Source organism: Callorhinchus milii, unplaced genomic scaffold, assembly GCF_018977255.1.
Source record: "Callorhinchus milii isolate IMCB2004 unplaced genomic scaffold, IMCB_Cmil_1.0 Scaffold14, whole genome shotgun sequence".
Taxonomy (NCBI): Eukaryota; Metazoa; Chordata; class Chondrichthyes; order Chimaeriformes; family Callorhinchidae; genus Callorhinchus; species Callorhinchus milii.
The window spans coordinates 14,090,362-14,102,568 of NW_024704755.1; positions in this window are offsets into that span (position 1 = coordinate 14,090,362).

Genomic DNA, 12,207 nt, shown 5'->3' on the forward strand with positions numbered 1-12,207 from the left:
TCATCCAAAATGTACCAGAACCAAATAAATTGATCATTCCGCAGTGTTGTTTTGTGTTTTGTGCTGGCACAGATTAGCTAATATGTTTGTCTACATAAAGGAAGACGTTTCAAAGTAACTCAGGAGAAGGGCATGGGTGATCGTGCATTGATCACAACAATTAGGAATTTTTTCACAGTCTCTCTGTAAATGAGAAATCTCTTTCAATGATTCAGGCTTGACTTGCGAGAGAAAATTTCCGGGTTCAGGTTATCGTGACCTGTGTTTACTCAGCATGCTGAAAGAGCCACTTATTCCATGACCCAGTGACCTCTGGTGTGCATTGATTATATTAAAACTGTTCTGTTTGCGAGAACCATATCCCGGGGGGTTAAATGTCTGTGTGAAACCCGACTCTATCCTCTCTGTACTGTGGGGTGAGAGCGATATCTGATACAGTAATCTTGTAAATCCACTGCTGTAGGCACTTCGTCGGTTTGTGCAATGGATCTTTGAATTAATGAAAGGCAGGATTTCCTCTGGCCAGATGCCAGCTGTGATTGGAGGTGATTCATTCAGCGAGCAATCGGATTTAGTGTTGCAAGTTCAGTGATTGGTCTTGTCATTGCTCAGGCAGCGATTAGATCATTGGATTATTTCAAATGATGTGTGATCTGGGAGATCCTGTTCTAAGAGAGCGAGGATACATTTAGGGCACGAGATGCAAATGATGGAGCAATATCCTTCTCCCAACAACATAAAAACCCTTCAAGGTTGTGATGCTGTTGAATTACAAAAAGCTAACATCAAGAGACTCTGTTTGATCTACTGCATTATGTAACAATCAGACTGTTCTTTTTTCTTGCTTATCTTCTCTTCCCTTCCTCCTCTCCAGAAGGCATCATTTGTTTTTTCTTTCTACTGCAGTAACATAGACACTGGGCATCCTTGCATTACCCCATCCACCTGGTCATACTGTGCGTGTGTGTGTGTCATCGGGTTATTTGATTGTAGGGGTTGTCGCAGTCCAAATTAATTCTGGCCTTGCACATCATCCACACATGCTCACCTCATCACAAGAATGAGCAACTTTTTCACGCTGTCCCTGTGAATGAGAAATCCCATTCAGCAGTTCAGTGTCTCGGGAGTCACCAACATTGGGTTGCGTTACGACAAAAGTGAGATTTGCAAACACGATTTCCTGCATGCTGAGTTTGTAGATTTTGCTCAAGAAATGCTGGACAGAGACATTAAACCTCCCCTTTCAGGAAGGAGGAACTATAACTGCTGGGGCCTGCTCTTGAACTCTTCTAGGGGTGGGTTACATGGTAGCAGGTTCTCACTATCTTGGCTCACATATGGCAAGAGCTTAGAATCATAAGATCATTGACATTATGATGCTATTTAGTCGATTCAACTTGAGATGGATCTGCAAGTAAATTGATTGTACAATTGAGCAGGTAGGACAGTGGCGTAACTACGGGGAGTACGATACGTACACTCATTGTTTTAAATTAATGACTAAAATAAGCAATAAATAGATGCGACTTTAGACAACAATAAAAATTTGCATTTATATTGCGCTATTCACACCAGATAGAGTTCTGGAGCGCTTAACAATGGTGGAGTCTAACCCCGAGCCAGAGGGAGAGGGAGGGGAGGAGGTGACCATAAGCATGATGAAGAGAAGACCAATATCAAGTGCAAGAACTATAATAATTTTAACGTAAAATGTAATGTACAAAATCTGGTTTCTATGAAGAACATCATTCAGTACAATCTCCTATTAGTGAGGATGGCACTCACTCCGAACCATTGAGAGAATTTGTTCACTACCTGAGCCTAATCAAAGAAAAAAAAAGTTTGGACAGGAACTGTGAGATGTCGTCAAACCACTATTCTAAGCAGTATCCTATGTGTGCAATAGCAGCTGTCAACAATAATGATGCTTGCATCTAATATAGTGCCTTACCACATCGTTGAGACATCTCAAAACGTTTCAGGGGAATGTTGCGTGTTGTAACAATGTGCACAATGTCTTTTAATATGTCTTGCATCACTTTCTTTACTCTGGCTCTTTCATTCTATATCTTGCAGTTGTCACTAAATGCTCTCTTTACATGACATTTCTTTTTCCATCTCAAAAATTTGCCTTCCATTAGGGTATGACATCAACTGGTTGCTATCCGATATCTCACCTGTGTGCCTGTTCAATGCTATTTAACCATAAAGGACATGGGCGCAATTGACTGCTCATTGTGCTCACAAAATACAGTCATTTCACTTGACATTATAGTCTGTGATATCAATAAAATGCAAGTATCAAATGCAAGTGTCAATAAAAATGCAAGTATCATTATCATTGCTGAGTTCAATCCAGTTCTTCCCAAGATGCGCATACGCACACACCCACACTTCTACCAAATGTCGTTAGGTACCAATCAACAGTCGGAACCTGATGATTTTTTTTAGTAGTAAAGTAGCATCCCTACAGCTGACCTGACTGAGATAGTTTAGATTGAACTTTGGATCAGCTCAGTCTGTGTACGTGGCACATCTGCTCACTGGATAAACTCCCTGAATCATTGCTGGATCCTGCAGAACATTCACTAAGAGGTCCATTTGCTGTGGAATAGAACCAGTGAAGAAAGCTTATGTGCATTGTAAGATAATGTGGCAACAATTCTGTGGTATGGAACAGTCCAAAGAAATTTCTTTTGGCAGCAAATAAACTAGATATTTACTATAAAACAATAACATGTATTTATACAATGGTTTTTATGCAGAATAACATCTCAAAGCATTTTACAAAGACTACGTGGATCACCCCCTCCCAATAAATTCTGTGAAGAATTCTGTGAAGAATATTTGATTATCCTTGCATTATTACTGTCCTCATATTGAAACATTTCCATGCACTTCACAGCCAATTCATGTCAAATGTAGTTATATATACGAATATGTGGCAGTCATCTTGCACACAGCAAGATTTCCCAATAAATGAATGATCAATATATCTGTAGGATTGTAGACACCAGAGAGAAACTGCCTCCTCTTTTGGAATAGTGACTTGGTATCACTGACGTCCATCCAAGTGAGCAGATAGGACATCACGTTTAACATCTCATCCGAAAGACGACACCTTTGACAATGCAGAATCCCCCAACACTGGGCTAGAGTGGCAATCCCAATGTGGAATTTGAACTTACATTTTCTGATCCAGATGTGAAAGTGGTACCAGCTGAGCGAAGCTAACAGCGTACAGACTTTACACATCCACCTGAAAGCTGATTTGGTTCTCTGATTGTAGGATCTTGTGTGCAACATGGCTGCCATATTTCCCTAAAAATAAACCCTTTAACTCTGCTTCCCTCCCCACTTCAAACCCCATCTGTCAAAGGATACTGAAGATTGTGCTTTTCAAGCTCACATGACTAGAGGATTTTTTTNGTAAAAAGAATTTGGACTTCCTAACCTGTTGCAACACCTAATTTTAACACCAGCATATTTTGGAGCTGTGATTAATATGTCTCCATCTTGAGACATTTCAATCCCTCTGGTTTGAAAGGACATAATGTTTGATTGGTTATTCACTACATAATTAAGAGCACCTATAATTCCCTCTGTAAACATGGTTTACAGAACTCGCATAATAATAATATTTGAGGAAATGGAGGTCCCATCATTTGCACTGCATGGTATGTTTGGTGGTCTTGAAATTACAATGGGGAACATTTACATTTTAAGTGAACTTTGAGATGCATATTTCAGTTCTTTATTGAATTACTAATCATCCCAATAATAAGCCATTACACCTCGACAGTCCATCAACACTTTCTTTCTGAATGTGAAACTCTCTCCTATTTGGCAGTAACATTTCATATCAAAGCCCAAAGAAAATTACCTGTAACGTTGCTCCTGGGTTAACTCCCACTGGAAGAAGGTAATTCCCTGTAGAATCAGATGTTCAAATCCTGCAGGAACGCTCGATGTTAATTACCACAAAAATTGTAGAACGTTTTATAACTGGGCCTAAATAATGTAAGGACTGTAAAAAATCAATCGTATTCATTGTTTTAACATTTATAATTTGTTACATAATCATTAACATTCAGTGTAATAATTAATAATTATAGTAAAGTGGAGTGACTGTGTATTTTGTGGGCGAAACACGCAGCCAATTGCGCGAAAGCCATTTGTCCCATAAACAGTGGTGGATTGAGTGACCAACCGGGTTCTTGTTGCTAGATAAATAAAGGCGTGTGGAGTAAGGAAACTTACTAATAGTGTAAGCAAATATCGCAAGTTTTAAATATGAGGACATTCTGCAGTGAGTGTATCTGTGTGAATTAAGAGCAAAGTTACTTAAAACATTTAATTTGTTTGCAATTGTACTTTCCTACTGTGCATATGGCAACTTATATTGACTGGGCATGAGTGTGACACCCATCAAGCCTTGGTTTGCCAGTGGTGTAAGGGTACAGTGTTGGCACATCTCAGTCAACCACAGCTGTGACTTGGTTTGTCAAAACAACTTTATTTTGCGAACCCAACGCTTCCCTGGAGGGGAGACAGTCGTGTCAAAGAGGCCAATCCACAGAGGCACCGTTCACCTCCACTTCAATGAGCGCCCTAGACATGTAATATCAGTGATGGAAAAAGTGATGCTGTCCATCTCTTTATGCAGCGCATTGCAGTTATGTGTTATTTGTATTCAACAGCGATCTGTTAGCTTCAATTCCCAAGATACATCCTTGTCAGTCCCATATCGTGGGAGGCTTATGTCTTCGTTTGGTAAGCTTGTTGGTGCAGCTTTTGATGTTGTGACTCTGCCACAAGCAACCAACCAAATAAGGACCTATGTTGTCCATGTTAAATATGGTATTAGATATTGTATGAGCAACAATGTTGACACTCAAAAAATGAAGTGTAGCTCCTTTGACATAATAGGAGAGTTAAGAAAAGCTGCTTCCAGACGCCTGAATTTCTAAGAATGGTGATGTTCTGCTTAGTTGTTTTGGATGAGATGATAAACAAAGTTCCTGTCTGCCTTTTCAAGAGGTGTTGGTTGAGATCCCATGAAATGATTGGGAAATAGTCGGGAGTTTCTGGTGGTGCTCTGGCTCTCAATCCTCCAGCCTAATTCATCATTCACTTCATGACTATTTATGGCACATGGCTGGCTGTGTGCAAAGTGGCTGCAAATACACAGTTCTCTACAGTGAATTTCCCTGAAGCGTTTTGCAATGTTTTAGCTTAAAAAAACTATAAGAATCCAAGTTCATTCTAATAGATGAACTTCCCAGATTTTCCTTATGCGACGGTATCATCTTAGATAGTGTATCTACTCCCAACACTTTATATTAAGGCCTTCGCACCGAATGGTTTGGCTTTATGGCATTATATTCTGGGTCTTACCTTTTGAATAGCTAAACAGTTTTTGAACATCTAAAAACTAATGTAGTTTTTTTTTCTGAAACCATGGTTTAAGTGCACTCAGTGCCCAAGCAGTCAAGATTCCATTTATAGAGCGCCTTTCACGTCGGGAGGACGTCCCAAGGCGCTGTACAGTTGGGTCAGGACCCGAGTATTGGGGGGAAATAGTCAGGGTGAGGGGAGGGAAGGGAGGGAGCGAGGAGGGGGTAGAGAGTCTAGAGGGGAGCTGAAGGCACGATCAAAGAGAAAGGTCTTGAGACCGGCCTTGAAGGAGGAAAGGGAGGAGGCAAGGTGAAGGCACTGGGGGATAGAGTTCCAGAGCCTCGAGGCTGAGAGGCTGAAGGCCCGGCCACCGATGGTAGGGCAATTGGGGCGGGGGATGTGGAGCAGACCGGAGCCAGAGGAACAGAGGGTATGGGCAGGTAGGTAGGGGGATAGTAGGTCGGAGAGGTAGGAGGGAGCAAAGCCGTGAATGGCCTTGTAGATGAGGGTGAGGATCTGGAATTCGAGACAATTCCATTGTCCCAACCTCACACACATTGAGTGATAAATACAGGATGTGTAAGTCAGCTGCTGTGGACAGTGCAGAAATTTAACACATTTTCAACATTCTGGTGTTGAATTGAACTGGTTATATACAAAGTAGTCACAAGATCACAAGAGGTTCATATGAAGCCTTTCGGCCCATATGATCTCATTCTACCAGAATACCATCCCTACTGTCTTCCTATTACAGCATCAGACAGTTCATTGAATGTCAGTGTCCTGGCCTCAACAATACTTCTGGAAAATCCATTCCAGCTGCTGATTACATTCTGTTTTTTAAAAAAATACGTTCTCCCCCTGGCTTGGCATCGGGCTCCGCCACTCTGAAGGACTCCAAGACGCCGCCCAGCATGAAGGGCCTATATAAATGCAAGTTGTTGTTGTTGGTATCTGTCTAAACCTGCCCTTCATACCTTTGGACTTGTAATTTCTTTTTAAACATGCCCTGAACCACCCTATTTGTACCAATACTATCTTCTGTGGAGTGGGAGGGGTGGGGGGAAGGTAAGTAACTGAGTTGGCTCCAAGGCGACGTGTTTGGCAATGGGATGTCAAAATAAAGCCAATGCTATGTAATGGTTTCGACTCCCAATTCGTGAGCCAGGTGGGGCTGCAGTACTCCAGGGTACAAATGATGACAGATCAACCAGCCTGGCTTATCAGCAGGACTTGGAAAGGCAGACCAGTCACTGGGGCGGGGATTCTTCCCGCTCAGCTCCTTATTAATCCTGCAAACCAAAGCCCTAACAGGTTGGGTGATTCTAACTGGACAAGCAGCAGGAAGCCTTCCAGACAATGTTCTCAATGGCAAACTATTGCATCAATATGGAACTGAATCTGGAGTATAGTTGGGCAACATTGTGTTTGTTTGAAAACTGCACTTATCTGTAAAAGTAAGCCAATGTTTTTAAGTGCTCGTCACATTCCCAGCATCAACATTTTGTCTTCAGCACTGCAGGTTTGGCAGCTGTCATGATGTCTGGCCTTCTGCTGATAGTTCAGATTATTGGTCTGCAATACCCGAAGGCATTAATGGTGTGTTTCCAGAGTGGATTGAGCCAACAAAAGTGGATTTGACAGGTGTCTAACCATTTGGAGATGTTAATATTTGCATATGAGACAAACCATTTGCAATTTTTCTTCTTCGCTATAAAAGAAGAGAGATTTCAGGATTCGCTTTTTACACATCTATTCTTGTTGCTTGAAAATTGAAGAATCTCTAACCCCAAATCTAAAACAAGTTTAGGATTTTATCGCAATAACCATAGAAACAGAATAATGGAGGAGGCTTAGCCTCCTATAGCCTCGCATGGCAGGTCGCCACTGATAGTACAATGTCCATATATGGCCTCCAAACAACTGACAGCGGTGCATTCTGGACCCACCTCCCATCATCTTCTAAACGCAATCTCAGTTCCTGCTCACTCTGCCCAGGAGCCTTGAAAACGTGCTGAAAGGGTATGATTTCTGGCTGTCGCACAAAGGTGATCATCAACAATAACTTGAGTTTATACAGACCCTGGATTCATTTAAGCAACTGTTTGATACTGTAATGGAACACAGTAAAGTTAGTGTTCTGGAATGATGAGATTTGATAGGCTGAAGAGCCTTCTTCATTGAACCTCTCTCTTCATCAAACAACATGTTGATTGATGACAATTAACAGTTAATATGGGAACAATTGAAACTGAGCTTCAGATGAATTGCATGTCTTTATAGAATCACGAAGAACTAGAACGGATTGGAATCTTGAAAGATAAAATCAATTGGCCTTCTTCATTCAAATCAATGTAGTGATGGCTCTATTCCATTAAATGGCTAAGTCAGAAATATGAACAGAAAATGCAATGGGCCATTTCTAATGGATCCATATGATGCATGTCTTCTGCACGTCCCTCGGCCCTACTGCTCCACCATCGGCGGCTGTGGTTTCAGCAACTACACCCTAAATCTCTGGAACTCCTTGTTTCAATCCTTCTATCTTGCCCCCTCTTTACCCATCTTCATATCACACCTGAAGACTTTCCTCTTCGACTGTGCCTTTCAACACCTCTCCTCTTTCCAGCTTGGAAATCTATTTAACTGACAGTCTTGACTCTAAACTCTTCTGCATCCCACTTGAGGCTTTTATGTGGATTCTTGCTGGTCATTTAATCCTATTGTCAACTGGACTTCAATGAAGTTGAGAATGTTTATCTACAGAGAGTGTAATGGCAACATGACATGAAGTGGTTTATTTGCCTCTTAGTGAATAGTAAATGGCCAGCTTTACAGAAGATCAGACTCTGTCTGAGTGAATGTGTCACAGATGTTGCTGCTAGTGACTGGCACACTTGTTGGATGTTAATCAGTATCAATTTATCTCAGTTGGAAGCACTTTAGCCTCTGGGTCGAAAGGTGTGGATTCGAGTCCGACACCAGGATTCAAGCTCATAATCTAGGCTGACACTCAAGTACAGTACAGACAGCACTGCATTGTTGGAGGTGTCATTCTTCAGATAAGGGATCAAACTGATGTCTTTGTCTGCTGGTTCAGGTGCATGTTAAAACTTCCCACAGAATAATTTTGAAGAAAACAGTTCTTTCGTGTCCAGATCGATATGCCTCCCCATCCACAAACAGAAAAAATAATTGATCATTCATCTCATCGGCTGTGTATGGAACATTGCTGATGCAAATTAGCTACCACTCTACCTTAGTTATTTTATAATAGCTGTCATTATACTTCAGAGTAACTTATTATATGAAACACTTTGAAACGTTTTGATGTGCTGTAACTAATGCACTTTTATTTTTAAGTTAGAAGTGAGAAATAGGACCAGTGAAACACGAGTTAAGGTTTTTTCTCTCAATCGATTTGAAAGAAATAATACCGCCTTCTTTAACTGGAGGAAACACTCAATTGGGGCACGTGACTTGCAGGTCAAGTACCTTCCATCTTGTTGGATTTGATGTTGCAGAAAGACTTTTGAGGGCATTTTTATTTAACAATGACAAAACAATAAATATTGCAGGCAGCTAGAAGTTTGGCTTCTGTAAATGTCTTCAGTAGCCAGAAACCATAGTTCCTATCCTGTTACCTCTGACCAGGTCCCAGAAGCAACATTACAGCTGTAGTTTTGCAGCTTCACATTACCAGAGATCAAAACGGAAATGGACATCTAAAGTTGTCCTATAAGACAGACAATGTGCAATAGATGCACAGTCCCACTCCTAGCTACTTGGGGGTTTGCATCAAGGTCAAACTGTTGTAGATATTTTAATGTATGAGCGCAGCATCTGATGGCCACACCTCTAAAACCGACCAAAAGATGACCCAATGTTATTCTCAAACCAAACCCAACAACGACAATTTTCACTTATACAGCACTTTTTTCAGGTAGGAGAACATCTCCAAATGCTTTACCCTTCGCCAGATCATCAATTAAAATCAAACGGTTTCGAGTGAAATTAATATGAAACAGGTCATTGGAAGTTATTTCCTGGATTCCATTGGAAACGCGTGCACAACCTGTGCAATCCAGTTTTTGTTTTTATATTTTTCGTATTTTTCTTCCACATTTTATCAACCGAGCCCTGGATGGTGGCCGCTGTTAGATTGGGGGAGGGAGAGAAATAATCAGGTGTCATATTGAATTCAAAAGACAAATCTACTTGTCTGTTTTCTTCTTAAGTCCTCTGGATTTCAGACCCAGACCTGAGCTATATCTGATTGTACTTGGCAGCCAGTCTCAATATGGATTTTAAGTTTGTTGCAATTTACGTACTAATCCGGGTTGTTTTTCTAAACTAAACAAGATCCATTCTGCTGCCCGTGGAACTCGTGTTACAAAATCATTGTGAAAAGAGAAGAGTATCAGAGTGACATTCAGAACCTCTACAATTATCCATTCTCTTCCTGTAAGCCACATTAACAACACAGCTGGCCCATAAATAACCTGAATTTGACTGTATAAACAGAACTCTATTCAAGCATAGGCAGCGTGCAGAGCTGGAACAAGGCCCTGTATAAACAGAACACTGTCTCAACAACAGGACTTTGCAGAGAAGGGTGGGAGGGGTGGGGGGCACAACTGGATTTAGCACAACACTAGATATAATGTTGACAACAGCGAACAACAAAATCACAAAATGGTGTGAAAATCTCCAAGGTGTGACTAAATAATTGGATTGTGTGGGCGGCACAGTTGTGGAGGCTGCTGATGCACCAGGGACTTCTGCCATTGTGTAGTTGGAATATTCACTGTGTTTAGATGGTGACACATAGAGGGCAAATAGAGTTCTTGGCTTTGTGTCCAGATGAATAGAGTATAACATTGGGGGTGTAATGTTCAATTTATATGGAACCTTGGTTAGACCACATTTGGAGTCCTGCATACAGTTCTGGTCCCTATATTACAGGAAGTATATTGTAACATTGGAGAGAGTACAGTGTGGGGTGTTGCCTGGGATGAATAAATGCAGCTATTAAGAAAGATTGGATACGTTGAAGCTCTCTGAGACGATTGATCAAGGTGTTTAAGATTATAAAAGATTTGATATGGTGGATGTCAATAGGCTATTTCCACTTATGGTGAGCGCAAAACAAATCAAATGGGAAGTTTAGAAGGAACTTCTTCACACAGAGAGTGGTGACAATGTGGAACTCGCTGCAGAGGCTGTGGTTGAAGCAAAAAGCACAAATGTATTTAAGAAAAAACTTGATACATGTATGGGGGAGAAGGGAATAAAGGGATATAGGTGAGAGCAATAGGAGGGATTGGGGCTCATGTCGAGTATAAACATGGACTCGTTGGGTCAAATGGCCTGTTTCCAAGCTGTATCACTATGTAACTCTGCATAACCTCGTGTGTTCAGCTATATGACTGACTGCCAGAGCCCAGCGAGAATCAGTTAACAGCACAGTCTGGGACTGGACCTGGGCTTTATTAGGCCTGTATGTCACAATGACTCACTGGATAAACTTATTGCCATCAGACAAACCATAAATAAACTTATAAATAGAACACTGACTTCAAGCGTTATCCGTTCCTCAGTTTTCACTATCCTTTACTGGGAAAGGTGTTTTATTAGCCATTTTTAGAAAAATAGGAAGTGTGAGCCTAGTTCCTCTGATTGCTGTCACTTCCTGTTTCTGTTATCACTTCCTATTTACTGTTTCAGCTGTTTATAAAACTCCATTCAGTAATTAATTGATTTGCTACCATTACTGCCACTGGACACGACATGTAGTAAATATTGTATCCTATCCTATGGCACCTGGAGTTTTCAAGGGGCAGAACATTTTAATGCATTAATTGGTCCTCCATTTTCACTTCAAAAACAACTTTGAGACGAATGGTCAATTCATCTGGGGGAAGTTGGTTGATTTGGGATGAGGGAAGAATATTAACGAGCATACAGACTGCCAACATTCTTACATCTGCAATACGTTTCAAAATTTAATTCTCTTCATAAGAGACTTCTTTATACGCATAATTATATCTATGGATATAAGTTTTATCCGATAATACATTTTCTTTCCATTTTTTCATGCGTGGATATAAGATATAATGTTTTGTCTTTGAGAGATCCTATACTCTGGCCATTTAAAAAAGGTTTTATAGACCTCTTGGAACTGTTTCACCAGCTGTTTGGAGCTAGTGTACAAGAGATTAACAGGCCTGTTAGGGTTTTGGTGATGCAAGATACAGTAAAAAAAGATGACCCAGAGAGCATGAATTCCGAAGGGAACAGCACATGCTCAAAACTCATAATACATGATTTATCACTCTATTGCTCCAAGCGTGGGAAGCTCCTCCGTTTTGCAAAGTTGCTAGATGTCACAACAGTGTTGAGCTCTCGAACAATCCAGTCAGAAGGCCACTTGCATTTTTGGGCTATGATCACCTGCACTACCTTTCATTTGCTGCACTGTTCCAAGGAAGATGTTTTCCCCCCCTCTCTCCATAAGTATATCTGAAGGCAGTTGAACCATTGCACTAACTGACACTAACTCTTTCAGCATTTGTCAGCTGAAATTTTAAGCTTTCATGTGCTTTAGCCCACCTTTTTGGAGATCTTGTGGTCCTACTTTTGTTCCTCTTTTCCCAGACTGTTTTTTTTTGGTCAGCTGGGTGTCTGACACATGAGGAAACCCATTACTGATTCCGCTATTCCGTTGCCAGATATGTCACCTCTCCAAAGAGACCCCGCTTACTTCCCCCCCCCCCCACCCAGGAGAATCGCCACTCATTCGAGTCCTGT